The 15,334-nt window shown below is 39.5% G+C and overlaps 1 protein-coding gene and 1 non-coding gene across 3 annotated transcripts in view; one reads left to right on the forward strand and one right to left on the reverse strand.

The window, feature by feature from the left end:
* Positions 1–15,334, forward strand: part of Esr1 (estrogen receptor 1) — a 245,920-nt gene that overhangs the window by 44,280 nt on the left and 186,306 nt on the right. The window lies entirely within an intron of this gene.
* On the reverse strand, positions 13,186–13,279 carry LOC116895085. The gene has a single exon (XR_004387252.1). It is a non-coding gene; the product is annotated as a small nucleolar RNA SNORD88 (small nucleolar RNA).

The following is a 15,334-nucleotide window of genomic DNA, read 5'->3' on the forward strand; positions in this document are numbered from 1 at the left end:
AGTCTCTGGAGCACCAAGGGTTCAGATTAGTTAACTTTGTTCATATTTCTTTGGAGTTCCTATCCCTTCCAGGTCCCCTAATCCTTCTCCTAACTCTTCCACAAGACTCCCCAAGCTCTGTCCAATGTTTGACTGTGAGTCTCTGTATCTGCTTCAGTCAGCTGCTGGGTGGAGCCTCTCAGAGGACAGTTATGCTGGGCTCCTGTCTGCAAGCATAACTAAATATCATTAATAGTTGTCAGGGATTAGTGTTTGCCCATGGGATGGGTCTCAAGTTGGGCCAGTTATTAGTTGTCCTGCCAAGTCTTAACATGTCGGGATTCTTAAACTTACCAAGCATGACTATCATAAAGAAAACCCTCACACACTGGTTCATAAATTCTGTCTCCTGGCACCCCCACAAGACACTGTTTCATCGGGTTGCATACATTTGTGTACATCCATTCTTCCCATTCTGGCTGGGAGCTCCTCAGAGCTTGGGACCAGATCCAGATTTCTTCTCAATGAACAGACGACAGCACAGACGGAGGGTTAAGATCCACTCAGGCTTGTTCAGGTAACACAAAGCCGTCAGTTTCACCAGTGAGGTATCAGTATGGTATGGTAGTCTCTGATAAAGCGTAAGCTGTCAGCAGCAGCGTGCATGAGAGATGATAAAGGGGAGAGAATGGGAGAAAATGGAAGTGCGGAGATAAAGTCAGTTCGCCCAAGTTTTCCAAACACATGTGGTATTTATGCAGTGGGACAAAAGGAAATGAAATGAAAGCCTAATGAAATAATGCACATTGTGTTAATGTGAATAAACATATAATTTATCACAGTGAAAAGAATAAACGATGTTCAGAGGGGAATGGATGAACAGGGCACATTAAGGGACAGGCCAATTAACTGAGGAAGCGCAATGCTAGACAGGGCAAGTTGGAGACAGTGATAGCATGATACACAGAAAGGACTGTTCTGCAGCCCCAGAATAGAACTGACACTCTGCTCTAGTCCAGGGGTGGGGGTTGCAGTCATTTTCTCAATTAATTTTAAAGGAACTTGCTGACAAGAGCAGCTCCCCCATTAGGATGGCATGCTTTAAATGATGAAAAGGTAACTTCCATTGTTCAGAAACTACCGGGATTGTGAACATAAAGAGAGGAAGAAGGGTTTGACTTGGCTTCTTTCAGAGATTTCCGTGTGGGGTCAGCTGGATATATCATTTTGGGGATACAGAAAGCAGAAATCTATGGTAGAAGCACACATGGTGGAGGAGGCCCATCAGCTCATGGCTGGGGCAGAGAGAAAGAACAGGCTTGCGTCCCATATCTGCCTCAAAGGCACACCTAAGTGAGTGACTGGAAGATTTCCCACTAGCCTCCATTCCTTAAGTGCTCCAGCCCCTCTCAATAGTGCCATGAGCTTGGGGCCAAACCTTTTCCACATGTGCCTGTAGGAGAGACACTTATCCAAATCATAGCAGAAACTCCAAAATCTTCCTTTTGAACCTCAGAATAACACGTTAAAAGAGATTTCTGGATCTTCCTGAAACCTTGCGAAAATATCATCTTCATTCACAAGAACCTGCTGGACAGGAAAATCATGAATTAATTAACTGGATCATGCGATGCACTTTAGAATGTTAAAGTTCAAAAAAGACTATCCTGGTACCAACACATTAAACTGTACAAATAGTGAAGTAGAGGAACCAGTATGAACATTTAAATGATGCTGACAAAAGAACCAAGATTCTGGTGGTTTCTGAAGGTGAGTTAGAGTATGGAAATGGGAATTCATTGGCCCCTCTTGAGGCTCAGAGCTTGCCTAGTTCTTGTCTTGTCAGAATTCTGTCTTAATTGTTCATCTTGTGACAACTTGCATACTGTGCCATAAAGAAACAAGAGTATGTAGACCAAAGGCAGAGGGTATAAGTCTGCACATGGAGGAACTGTTACGTAACTTTCAAGGGAAAACCTTACAACAAACCTTCCTCAAAGATACGCATTATCCTCCGGCACTGATAAATTTGCTAGATGTTTGGCTCTTGATACTCATTAGAGAGAAAGAAAAATACGGCATGAAAGTCAAGACCTGAAAACGTTCTTCTGTAGAAGAATTCTCAGGCCTGATCTTGTTAATGGTTTGTTGTAGGCAACATTTTAATGCTGCCTAGATCGAAAACTCATGATCCTCCTGCCTCCACCTTCCAAGGGCTGGGATGACAAACGTGATACCACACAAACACACATTATTGATTTTAAATGTCTGTAGCTCTCCACTAGGTCAGACTTGTGGTACACATATGTCCCCATCTATGGATTTAGAGAAATCTGTAGGATGAGAAGAGTCACACTCTTCTACCTGTTAGATGACATTGTTTCCAGTCCATTTCCCCCCTTTCTTCCTTCCTTTGGCCGAGTAATATTTATCTTGGAGATAATTAAGATAAAATGCCTCTGACAAATGAAATCAGTATAGATTCCCGTTTCTTGGCAGCTTTTGTGGAGATAGCTGAGGCTTTCAGGGGCCTTTAAAAACCATGGCAACAAATACCTTCAAAGGGTAATCAAAGGTTCCAAATGGTTTTAATCGCTGGTGTCTTTTTTTTCCTTTTTCTTTTTTATGTTACCACTTGGAGTATTCTTCTTCACTATTTTTGTTCATCTGATTGAAATTAAATTTCCAATTTCCCTACTAAGTGGTTCTTTTCTGGTCATGGCACTATTTCCATTAAAGTAGTAGCTTGTGCCCATGTATAGTGGTTAAGCTCGTCAACAATCCATTAGAAAGCCCCATTTATGAATGGCAATAATTTTCCACAAAATTATAGACAGTCTTTAATGGGCACAGACTCAAAGGGTATTAACCAGTCCTCAAAATTATTGGCTACATTGTCCTTACAAGCCTTACAGTGGTGGTCTATAGCCTTAGTCCTCCCCAAATTCTCTGTTCTTTGTGGAAAATGACTGTTGACACCTTTATATCCTTTAAAAATGAAAGGCTTGTTCTCAGACACCCACTCATTCAAAGGGAAGTATATTCTGAAGAACAGGAAGATCATTTCTGGTCCACATCCTATGCTATTACTGCACCAAAGATGCAGATGAAGCTGTTACTTGCCTGAATTATTTTTTGTGGGAAAATCTACCTCATAAATCCAGGCTGCAGAATCTCTTCTTCCTTGTTAGTTCTGCAGCACGTGTGAGTCAGTGAGCAGATTTGACTCATTCGAAGAAGAACGTATCCCTGGTTTGAAGAGAGAGATACAGGGAAGGAAGGATTACTGTCTCCCTAACGTGTCCACCTTCCCTTGGATGAAATAAAAAGATTTTAGTTTTCATTTGCTAAGAAACAAGGAACGGGAAACACAATTTAATTATTAAGTTACAACCTCTCCCCCTAATAGGCACTTATTTTCTTTATTTGCTTTGAGAAGGAGTAAATGGATTTTAAATTTTTATCCAAATGCACATTATCCTTATCAGATGCACTCAGCAGTTTCAAGTCATGTACTAGGAGGTAGAGAGTGAATGAGGTTGAACGGAATCCAATTCTTTAAGAACGTATGGGTGAGTGAATGGGTTACATTTGTAAATATGATCTGGGTGGTTAAAATGTAAATGTAATAATTTTAAATGTGTCTAGACCTCTCTATGGTATTTCACTAAGCAATGCACAAAAATATTCTCCTTATATTCCATGGAAGATAAATTATAGTTCATTAGGTGATCTGAATTTGTAATTATTTGTTCCTTTGACACCTTGGAGGTAGCAATAAGGGAATACATTTGAAAATAATTATGCTTGGATGTTCCTATTAACCAGTGCTGCGTGGTGCAGTAAAATCACCGTGGAGATGGGTTCCTTCTGATTTCCAGCACCTGCAACACTGTTTATGCTCTCTGAGCTGCTGTGGATCTGCCTCACCCCCACTGTCTCTGTTCCAAATCCGCACTCTCCTTCCTCCTTCCTTTGTAACATTCATAACCACGAGCAACTTCCTGCTCATGTTCCTCAAACCCTCTTTCCCAGAGAGGACTAACTTGTCAAGATAAGGAATTTATATTTTCCTGTTGTTTCACTGCAACAGATATTTATTGTCTGGCATTTCATAGCAATATCATGGGAAGTTTGAGGATGCATTGTGTGCAATCTGATGAAGGATTCAGCTGGTCTTCGATTGAAGACTTTGATAAATCAGGCGAGATTTAAACTCAGCACTAGAAGAGATATCCCACGGCCTTGGGGATGGAGAAGACATACCTTATAGGAAGGTTAGGAGTTCAGAGTCGGGGTGAGAACACTGCTCTAGAATAAACTAGAAAAGACTCTGGAAGAGATAGTTGCTCAACTGGCATCTGTCCAAAGCACATCAAAAGCGTCTCTTTCATTGCTAACATCCTGGATTTTGTTTTTAGTCATTACTTGCCTAGTTCTGCATGGTCTGTGTAGTGCGCACAGCATTAGCTAGCATGTTAGAACACTGGATGTTTTAAAACTACTTGTTACATAACTCTAACACAGTCCAGCTGTACCACTCTCACTGGCAGGAGCAAGAAGTCTCTTATGACAAATCCAGGATTTGGCTGGTGCTGCCTTTCTGGGCTGTGTGTACGATATACTATCTCAACTTAGTTTTAAAGCATAACATGGGAATAACAATAAAATATTAAGATATTTCTTCCACTGTAGTAATAGATAATGTAGCAATGGTAGAAAGGAAAGCACTGTGTTCTATTATAAAATAGAGAAAAGCAGTTGGTTCCAAGTAAAGAGTTGTTTGGGTAATTATAACTTAGAATCTGTGACTTTTATGTTTACGATATTCTTGATTTTTTCCTTAGTTATTTATGGATGGTGATTAAGGATGTGTTTGTTTTATTGACTTAAAATTATGTGTTTATCTGTGTGTTTTGATATGTGTGTGTGTGTGTGTGTGTGTGTGCCTGGGTGCCTGGGTGCCTGGGTGTGTGTGTCTGATTGAGTGCAGGTGCCCACAGAGGTCACCAAAAGGCATTGGATCTCCTGGAACTGGAATGACTGTGAACCACCCAATGTGGGTGCTGGGACTCAACTTGGATTCTCTATATAACCACTGAGCCATCTCTCTACCCCAGTAATGTTTTGAACATTTGCTAGAGACTTTAGTTCCAAGAGATGTTACACTTCCATGCAGCAAGAGCCATTAGAAGATGTTTAATGTAGTTACCCCATTTAATTCCTAAAATTGTGACAGTGATAACTCGTTTCAGAGAAGGTAGAAATTGATAAGTTCTCATCAATTGTATTACAGAGTGTTTGAAAGATTCCTCTTCTTTCTCCCCAAATTCTTTCAAATACTTTCCTTACGGTTGGCACTTCCAACCAAATGCTGTACATATAGGAGTCAGAAGAAACATGTGACTCTAGACCCTGTCAATGGGCTCCTTTGTTGTTTGTTGACTGTGTGTGTCTTGACTGTAAATCCATGGGGGGAGCTGAGACAGCGAGATGGATGTTAGGAAATCTTTGGCTACCAGGTGCCCTTTCTTTTTTCCCTACTTTCACTCCCATATCTCTTTATCAAATCAAATCAGTACGCTATCGTCATGTGCCTTGGTTTGAACTCCATTTTTCTGAGAAATAAAAATGCTGTCAAGGGCTCTACATGACAGCTATTGCTGATGAAATGCTGCATGGGGGCTGCTTTTTCTGAACAGAATGCAAGAGAAAGATTTGTATCAAATAGTTTTTTATAAACTAATTCCCTTTATGTGTATGTGTATATACTAGTGCACATATTGGTATATTTGTTCTATATATTCATGTCTATGTACATTTTCTCTCTCTATATATATATGTATCTCCTATCTCATTTATCAATCTATTAATATCTATCATCCATCTATTATCTCCTATCTCTATCATCTTTATCATGTATCATATATCCATCCATCACCTATCTATCATATCTATCATCTATCCATCTATCATCTATCTATCATCATTGTCTATCTATCTATCTTTCTATCTATCTATCTATCTATCTATCTATCTATCTATCTATCTATCTATCTATCTATCTATCATCTATCTATCTACATCATCATCTGTCATTTATCATCTATCTATCTATCTATCTACCTATCTATCATCTATCTATCTATCTATCTATCTATCTATCTATCTATCTATCTATCTATCTATCTATCTATCTACATCATCATCATCTGTCATTTATCATCTATCTATCTATCTATCTATCTATCTATCTATCCATCTATCTATCTATCATCTATGCATGTACTCATTATGTATCCCTCTACACCTACCTACCCATTTACCTAAAGTATGCATGATATTTGGACATGTGTCCTTTAACATATAAATAACAACTACCTATGAATTACAGGATCATGGATAACCTTTGATTTTTATTCATTGGCATTATTATCTTCTCCATAAGCATCCATTCCTCACAGAATAAAACATCACTTCCACATGTGCTGTGCAGCTGATCAGGTGATTTAACACCAGCATGTTGAGGGTTGTTTTAACCTTGTATCCCACAAGTCTCCACTCTTTGCTTTGAAAGTTTCTTAGTTTGTCTGCAAGATGCAAGTTCGCACTAACATGCAACTTTCACTTCATTAGTTGTGAGTCAATGTGGAATTGTATTGAGAAGACATTTTGTAGGCAGCTCCAGGAGGCTATTATTACTCTGGGATACTGAGAAATCCTAGTGGAGAAGGTGAAGGACTTTGTTAATAAACCTATGAGGAGTCACAGTAGTTAAAGCTGCAGTATTGGCCAACAAGATGTCATTTTAGTCAATTACCCAAATTGTGATATTGACTCTAAGTATGCATTCTCATTTGGGAAAAGAGAGCCAGCTTTCTGCAAGGGATCTGGGTTGTTATCAGTGTGATTTTGGTCACATACCTGCTTGCCCTGAGGTTTGTGCGTATCAGAGTGTGCATGAAGTAGATATATGTGTTCATTGGCCCAAAGACAATGCATGATCCTCGCCTCCCTTCCTCTGATTCCACATGTCAATGTTACCAAAGCAACTTATGAATAAACTCTGTAGCTCTTTCCACCCTCACTTCTTCATTTGAAATAGTATAACTTTTGTTCTAAAAGCAGTTAGTAAAAGGGTGTGAAAGTTATCTTGAGTATCTGCAAAAGTGGAACTCAAAGAGCTACGTATATCAACTTCAATGAATCAGTTGATGCAAGGACAATCCTTTGTAGCCTTTTCCTTCTGGTCCTTCTCTTCCCTGTCTCTTCTTCTTCTCTTTCTCCCTCTCCTTCTTCTTCTTCCTCTTTCTCTCCTCCTCCCCCTCCCCCTCCTCTCCTCCTCCCCTCCTTCTCCTCCTTTTCTTTTCTTCTTCTTCTTCTTTTCTTCTTCTTCTTCTTCTTCTTCTTCTTCTTCTTCTTCTTCTTCTTCTTCTTCTTCTTCTTCTCCTCCTTCTCCTTCTCCTTCTCCTTCTCCTTCTCCTTCTCCTTCTCCTTCTCCTTCCTCTTCTTCCTCCTCCTCCTCCTCCCCCCCTCCTCCTCCTTCCCTCCTTCTCCTCCTCCTCCTTTTCCTTCTTCTCTTCTGAAAATAAATTCAGTTATATTCAAATTTCACTTGGGTTATTTTCCCTCAGCTGATCAGCTGGGTTACATCTGAAGCTCCATAGAGTTTGACCTGAGCACTGGTGACTCCTGGTCACTCTAGGGTACCTAGAGATATAGAAAGGTACCTTCTTTATGATAATGTGCCTTTAAAATGGCCTGGTCTTTTCTTGCCTAAGAGCAGAAATAAAGTATTATGTTGCAGTAATGAAAGTTTTGGGAGTGTCTTTGTGACTTTCTTTTAGAGATATTCAATTTTCTACATGATTCACAGTGCTAGGCCTCTTCCACTTAAGTGTAGGTTCTGAGGCCATACAGGTTTTGTTAAACAACTTTCAGTTTAAGACCTTTTCAAAGGAGATCTTTAAAAATAATAATGATACTAGCAATTCTACTACTGAGTTTCTTTGCTCTTGTGTTTGCCTTGCCTCTGGTGAAATGTGTTTAGGATAAAAAATCACTGAGATAAACAAGGTGAGAGGTACAGAAAACTAGTGTACCATGGGAGGCCAGAAAGGTGTCACGGGATACAGAGGTGGTGGGTGGTATGGCCAGACCCTTTTCTTGCAGAAATAAACTTGGCATTTCTAAAGGAGGGACACAGAGCCTAGGAGACAGAAGTCACATCTAATTTCCAGGAGACATAGGTTTAATGACATGCTAGAGATATTTCTGGGGTGTCAAGTCAGGAAGACTAGAAGAACCAGAAAGCTGACACTTAAAGCATTCTAATTATGATACATTAGAGGATAGTTCAGGAGGGAAACAGGCTGGTGGTCAAACCTGCCAATCTGCATTCAATGGTAAAGGAGAGAACCAACTCCTGATTTCTGTGATTACTGCATCTTCCATACTCCCAACTCAAGATTCAGAGCTTGATGACGAGAACTGAGGACAAGCAAGAACAAGTGGTGTCTGTCTTTCTGGGTCTGTGCTAGCACAAAGTATAATATTTTCGATTTCCACTCACTATCCTGCAAGATTCATTTTTTTCTTTAGAGCTGAATATTTTCTTTATCATATCTGTATCACGTCTTCATTATCAATTCGTCATGTGGAGAATATTTAGGTTGTTTTGATTTCCTAGTTATTGTGAATGGAGTGCAGAAGAACAAGGCTGAGCAGATACCTGTGGAGTAGGCTATCGGCCAGTCCTATGGATACTGAATCCTTTGGGCATACATCAAAGAGTAGTTTAACTAGATCACATGGTGGACTTATGGTGGCTTTTGGGGGGTTGCACATATTGGCTTCCAGAGTGGCTGCAACCAGTTTGTGACAATGTAGGAAGATTCCCCTTTCCCCACACCTCCTGCAGCATTTGTCTTTGTCTGTTTTGTTGATTTTAACCATTCTGATGAGGGTAAGATTACATCTCAAGGTTGTCTTAATCTGCGTTTCTCTGATTTCTAATGGGTGATACATATTGTTGAGGTATTTCATAGCCATTTTTACTTCTTTTTCTATTGAGAATTCTCTGTTTAGATCCATTCTCATTTTTAAGTGTACAATTTGTTTTCTTGATGCTTTTTTGAGTTCTTCATATATTCTGGACACTAATCCTCTGTTAGAAATCTAAATAGCGGGTTGGGGATTTAGCTCAGTGGTAGAGCGCTTGCCTAGGAAGCGCAAGGCCTTGGGTTCGGTCCCCAGCTCCGAAAAAAAAGAACAAACAAACAAAAAAAAATCTAAATAGCAAACACTCTCACTTTGTGAGCCTCCTCCTCATTCAATTTTAGCTGTGCCAAAGACTTCATTTTCAATTGTTAGCCTCAATTCCCAGGCAGTTGGAGTCCTGTTCAGAGAGCCCTTTCCCACACCTGTATTTTGTGTGGCACTGCCTATGGTTTTTTAATTTTTTTCCTGGGAGTTTTATAATTTCTGGTTTCAAACAAGTTTTTTTTGGAGGCGGGGACAATTGTTTTCATTCTAAGGCCAGATGTGAACTGTTAGTTCAGTTTAGGTTGTTTTGAGGGAGACAGCTGTATGTCTCAGGCAGTTTTTATAGGTACACCAAAAGTCTTGGCTATTTAAAAGGTGTTTGGATACAGTTTGTGATATTTTGAGACTGGCTGTTCTTCTTATAGTTTTTGCTGGTTTTGTTAGGCATTAGCAGAATTTCCAGTTCTGAAAGTAACATTATACTGATTGGCTGATTGTGGTAGGTTTCTTTGTCTTTTTGTTTTTGTTTTTTGTTTTTGTTTTTTCTTTGATAGGATGAAGAGTTTTGGCACAATTTATACATGACTGTACAAATAATACTGTACGAGGAATAGTGATCCAAAGATAATTAATTAAGGGCAAAACCACTATTTTATTACTAATTATGATATTTTATTACTAATGATAGGTTATAATAGACTGGTTTGAGGGTATTTTCTTCCATATACTGTTCTAACAAATTTGAGCTGTGCTGGTCTGGAGATTTTGTGCCTAATAATCATAATGTTAGGGAGCATTTAATGAATACTTGTCCAGCCGAAGTCTGTATGTTATGCATCATCTCATTTAATTCTCCCCAAATTTATGGTAAATCGGCACTCTGATTTATTCCTATTTTACAGATGAGGAAACTAAGGTATAGGAGAAAGAAAGCCAATATAGAAGCCAATTAGTTTGACTACAGAACCTGACACTTAGCATCAGGATCTATCTCTTCCCACAGGGAATGGATATTTCTAAAAGGGATGTTACAAGTGAAGAGGACCACTAGGCTTTAGCTGACTCTGTGTTCCCATTGGCTAATGGGCAGCACAAGAGGAAACAGAGCTGTTTGTGATCATTCTGATTGCTTAGGGGAAGTGACGCTGTTACTAGTCAATGAGCTGAGTCTAGGATGCTCTGATGTGCCTTCTGCTATCTTGCCCAGTGTACAGCGAAGGTGAAGGATGCTCTATCCTCTGCAGAGAGGAGATACAAACCCCCAAGAGATGGACAGTGGGTCATCTTAAAGCAACAGGCAAGCTGGCAGACTTGGAAAGGCAGTAGGTGAGGAACTACTGCCACAGTTGTACTTGGAGGACTTTGGGACCCACTGGTCCTAGGCAGCTTGGAAGCTCTGCCTGACTTCAGTATCTGAAGAGACAAAAGCACAACCCACACTTTCTCCTGTTCTGTGGGAAGACACAGTGGCTTCTTCTTGCTTACCAAGGTTCTGATGGTGAAGTTCGTTGCTTATCCATGGGTGGGAGAGCAGAGGGATGAGAACAAAGAACTGAAAAAGAAATGGAAGCGATTGATGCTGGCTTAGTTTTGCTCTGAAAGAGAAATGTTCACAGACTCTTTGGTTTTGTTGATCATTTTAAAAAGCATCAAAAAATATAGAGGATAAAAGTCAAGCAACACAACATGGTGTTTGATGAAGAATGAAGTTTTCTTTTTGTTTCATATTAAACCCCACTGTACCCCTCTTAATATGTAAGTTCTTTCTAACAAATATTTCATACATGCATACAAATATATATATACACACATATATGTATATATATATGCAGTTTCTTCTCATCACTTTTTAATGTGTCTATAGAGATTCATGGTATAGAATATTCTATAGCATTTACATACACTGTCTCTCTGGTCATATGACAGTCACTGGCAGAGACATAAAGCACCCCAAAGGAGGAGTCACCTAGTTTGGTGTCTGCTGAGAATCACACACAACCTGAAACTCAGGCCTAAGTCTATTATTCCTAACACTGTTAACATTTCCTAAATATACCCATATCCCTGCAGTTTGACGCAGCAACCACAACTTTCTGGAAGCAGTAAGAACATCAATCAATTGGAACATTATTGAGCTAGGCAGCAAAGCCATATGGTCCTCAGGAGCATACAAAAGTCCATGGGGCTGGGACTTAGCACTGGAGGGCTCCTAGTCATAGACACATTCACATATTTCCTTCTGTGGATGAAGTGAAGGCACTGCATTTGAGTAGTATGTGTAGGCCACATAGTAGGACCATTTTCCTTCTTAAGAGGAGTTTCTGAAAGAGGTAGAGAAGTAGTTTCTAGATCAGTGGTTCTCAACTACCCTTTAATATAGCTCTTCATGCTCCCCAATCATAAAATTAAATTCATAACTGTAAATATGCTACTGTTATGAACTGTAATGCATTTTTACAATTTCGATCAGTAGGATATATAATATGTAACCCCCCTCCCCAAGGGGGGTCATGACCCAAGGTGGAGAACCACTGCTCTAGATTGACAGAGAATAGAAGATTCTAGACTGAGCACCCAAATATCTCTGAGGAAGGACGACGCTTTCCTAGTGGTGTGATGACCTGTGATGATGCTCTCAGGAAGAAGTGTGAGCACACTGACTTGGTTGGTCTGGATGCCCGGGAGGCTATGTTTCAATGACAATTCTGCTTTTGCTGCGTGACCCTTACGTGCTTAATTCACTCTTTACCAGGCTACTGGGCAGCTGCAACATACCTCACAGAAATTGTCCCCAAGCTTGAAGACTATGAAGAGTATGGGACTATGCACACCACCTTGGGTGAAATTTACATGCCAATCAATCCATGTTTCTTCAAGCATCCTTTAACTGTTCAGTGGCCACACGAGGAAGGAAAACTTTGTACCCATTGGCCATATTTGTTATTTCTTCTTCTTCTTTACTCTCTTGAAATTACTTGTAGAATTAAAGCATTATTTATGAGAAAGGACGTTTTTGCCATTTGCAAAACCATGGGGGAAATCTTGAGGCTATCTTTTCTAAGTATCAAAGAAAAAAAAATGGCCATCATGAAAACTCGCGTTGATTTACTCCCAGTAGTCAGAAGCAATTGTTGGGGTTGATAAGGTAAATTAGCTGCTGTCCTTATTTTTTGAAGAGATTTCAGTCAAGTTAAGAAAATCAGAAATGTCTGCACGCTTGCTACAGATGTGCTAGGGAAGCCCCTATTTGTGGAGTCTTAAATGCCTGTCTTTTCTGTCTTTACTTTTCATCAGAATGTCTAGGCAGAGTTTTGCCTATAGAAGAACTTGGGAGAGACTCCCAAAGACAGGTGAAGTTCTTAGGAGTCAAAGAAAGAAAGAAAGAAAGAAAGAAAGAAAGAAAGAAAGAAAGAAAGAAAGAGAGAGAGAAAGAGAGAGAGGGCAGGAGGGAGGGAGGGAGGGAGGGAGGGAGGAAAGAAAAGAAAAGACCTCCAAATCTCCATACTCTGCACCAATCTGATCTCAGTCAACAATCTCTTCCTCTCCCCCTAGAGCATCAAAATGACCCTGAGCTGGAGTATGCTTATCCTTGACTGTGTGAGACCAGGCCACTTGGCAGAGCCCTGCTCCGGGTCTCTGGGTTTTATTTATCCTGTCTCTCAGATTGCAAGAACATTTTCTTTTCCTGGTTTCTCAGGATGAGAACACTTTGAAATTCTTTCTACCAGTTCTGGCTATCAGGGTTTTATCTTTAAAGGAGTTGATGTGGTAAGAAAGCTTGGAGAACTTTCTGGAAGCAAAGAATACAAAGGAGTAAGACCAAGAGGTTAGGAGAAATGCTGCCTACCTTTGGATTAGTCACCCCCCATTGTTACACCATCGGCTCCTTTGTTTGATTCTTATCTAGTGCTTCATCTTCTTCTTTGCTCTCCTCGCCACCCCCCAGTCCTCCAGTCATTCTGGAATCAAAGGTCTTGGGGCAAGGCACCATGTCCTCAGGGTGGTCAAAACCCTGTGCTGGACATTATAAGAGTAGGAGCAGCCATTTCAGAAGGTCCTATTCTGGGCTGCACACCAGCATTTACTTGTGTGTGGAGCTAGGAGAGGCATTGCTGAAAGCGACTCTGTCTCTGGGGTGCTGTGGTAAGGTGATGGCCACCAATCCATCCATCCTGCTTTATCGCAGCTGTTGGCTTGATTCCGTGCCAGGCACTTGAAACAACTGTGGCTTTGCAGATGAACTACAGAGATCGGACCCAAAGGTATCACGTCAACATTTTCAGTCAATTGGGGTCTTGTAAGGACAGAGAGAATTTCTTCTGACTTCATTTTTATGAAGAAAAGGAAACTTTCCAGGGCTGTTGTCTTTCCTAGAATTCCTTCTTTCAAAACATCTTTGGGGAATATAATTGGATATTAGTAATTCTTTCTGGTTCACTTAAAAAAATAAAAGCAACATGCAATTTGGAGGTGGGTGTTATTTTTGATGAGATTAATTAGAAATGTCTCGTGTGAAAATAGAATTTGGGATTCATGATTAAGCATCCTTTTTTTGTTGTTGTTTTTTGTTTTGTTTTGTTTTTGGTTTTTTTTGTCACTGCATGCTGCTACATACAGATGTGGTTGTGAAATAGTTCAAATAAGGGCCCACTGAATGTTCTCACTGGACTTTTAGGAATGTGCTCATCGAGACAGCCAAATTTTATTTCACTTGGTTTGGCTCATTACGCTGGCTGGGAATCAGAAAGTATTCATTTTAATATCTGAGTGGAAATTTATTTACAAACACGTTGCTGCAGTTAATTCTTTCAAAGGGCTTAAAAGTTTTTGTTTAATTTCCTCAAAAATTTGCTTTCTAGTCTTTCTTTCCATCCTTAGCTTGCATCAGAATACATTGAAGATGTTTTTTAGAATAATAACAATAAAAAAAAAACCATGCCCAGATAAATGTAATCTTTCATGTGGTTATCTTTGCTGTTTGGTGGGAACAAAAGTGTTAGGAATCAGTCTGGAGATGATTACACTGCTGATCTGAAATGATTTTATTTAACTGTGGTATTATTAAGCATAATTTAATGCTTAAGTATTCTGAGTTAATATTGAGTCTTTTCTTCTTAGCCAATCATAGCAGAATTCTAAAAAACCAAACCAAAAACAAAGACCTACGAATAAGACAGATCTGCATTTTAATGATGGTTCTACCCTCCACCAGCCAAGAGACCTTGAACAAGTTAGTCAGCTCCCTGGAGCCTCAGGTTCTGACTCTGTAACTGGAGCAAGCTAACTCATTGTGATATTGAGATGAGACAGAGCTGAACCCACCAAGCACATCACCTTGTTTATGAGAAGTTCATGGTGCTAGTCCTTGGCCACAGGGATTGTCACACAGGAGCAAATAAGAATAGGATCGATCAATTCAACTTTGATTAATTTTTCTGTTTTCTCACATAGATACTTATGACAGTTCTAAGTTCATTTCCCAAAACCATACACAACAAAAATGTACTAGTTCAGTCATGGAAAGTGTGTAGTTCAGTGGAATTAGGTTCATTTATGTTTTATGAGCAGAAGCTGTCTTAGAAGATTGAAACTGTGCCTTTAAAGCAATAATTCCCCTGCTTTCTGTGCATCTTGATAGTCCTCCTCCATCACCATAGTGAGTCTCTGTGAGTGTGACTGTTTTAGTACTTCATGTACCCAGAGTCACACTTAGCGTTATGCTTTCCAGATTCAATCATGTTATATTATACATTGGAATTTTGATGTTTTTAGAAGCTTAATGTTAATTCTGTTGTATTTATATACCACCTTTTGTGTGTTTATTTAAGTCACTAGACCCTGAGTTATCTCTGCCTTTTGGCTATTATGAGTAATGTTGCTTTGACTGTTGATATCTATCTATCTATCTATCTATCTATCTATCTATCTATCTATCTATCTATCTATACATATATGTATGCGTGCTTGAATTCCTATCATATATATATATATATATATATATATATATATATATATATATATGATAGAGTCTAGGACATTGTTCTAGATTCAATTCTGTAGCTGTGATAAAACACTGACCAAAACCCACACC

This window comes from Rattus rattus, chromosome 2, assembly GCF_011064425.1.
Source record: "Rattus rattus isolate New Zealand chromosome 2, Rrattus_CSIRO_v1, whole genome shotgun sequence".
NCBI classification, from domain to species: Eukaryota; Metazoa; Chordata; class Mammalia; order Rodentia; family Muridae; genus Rattus; species Rattus rattus.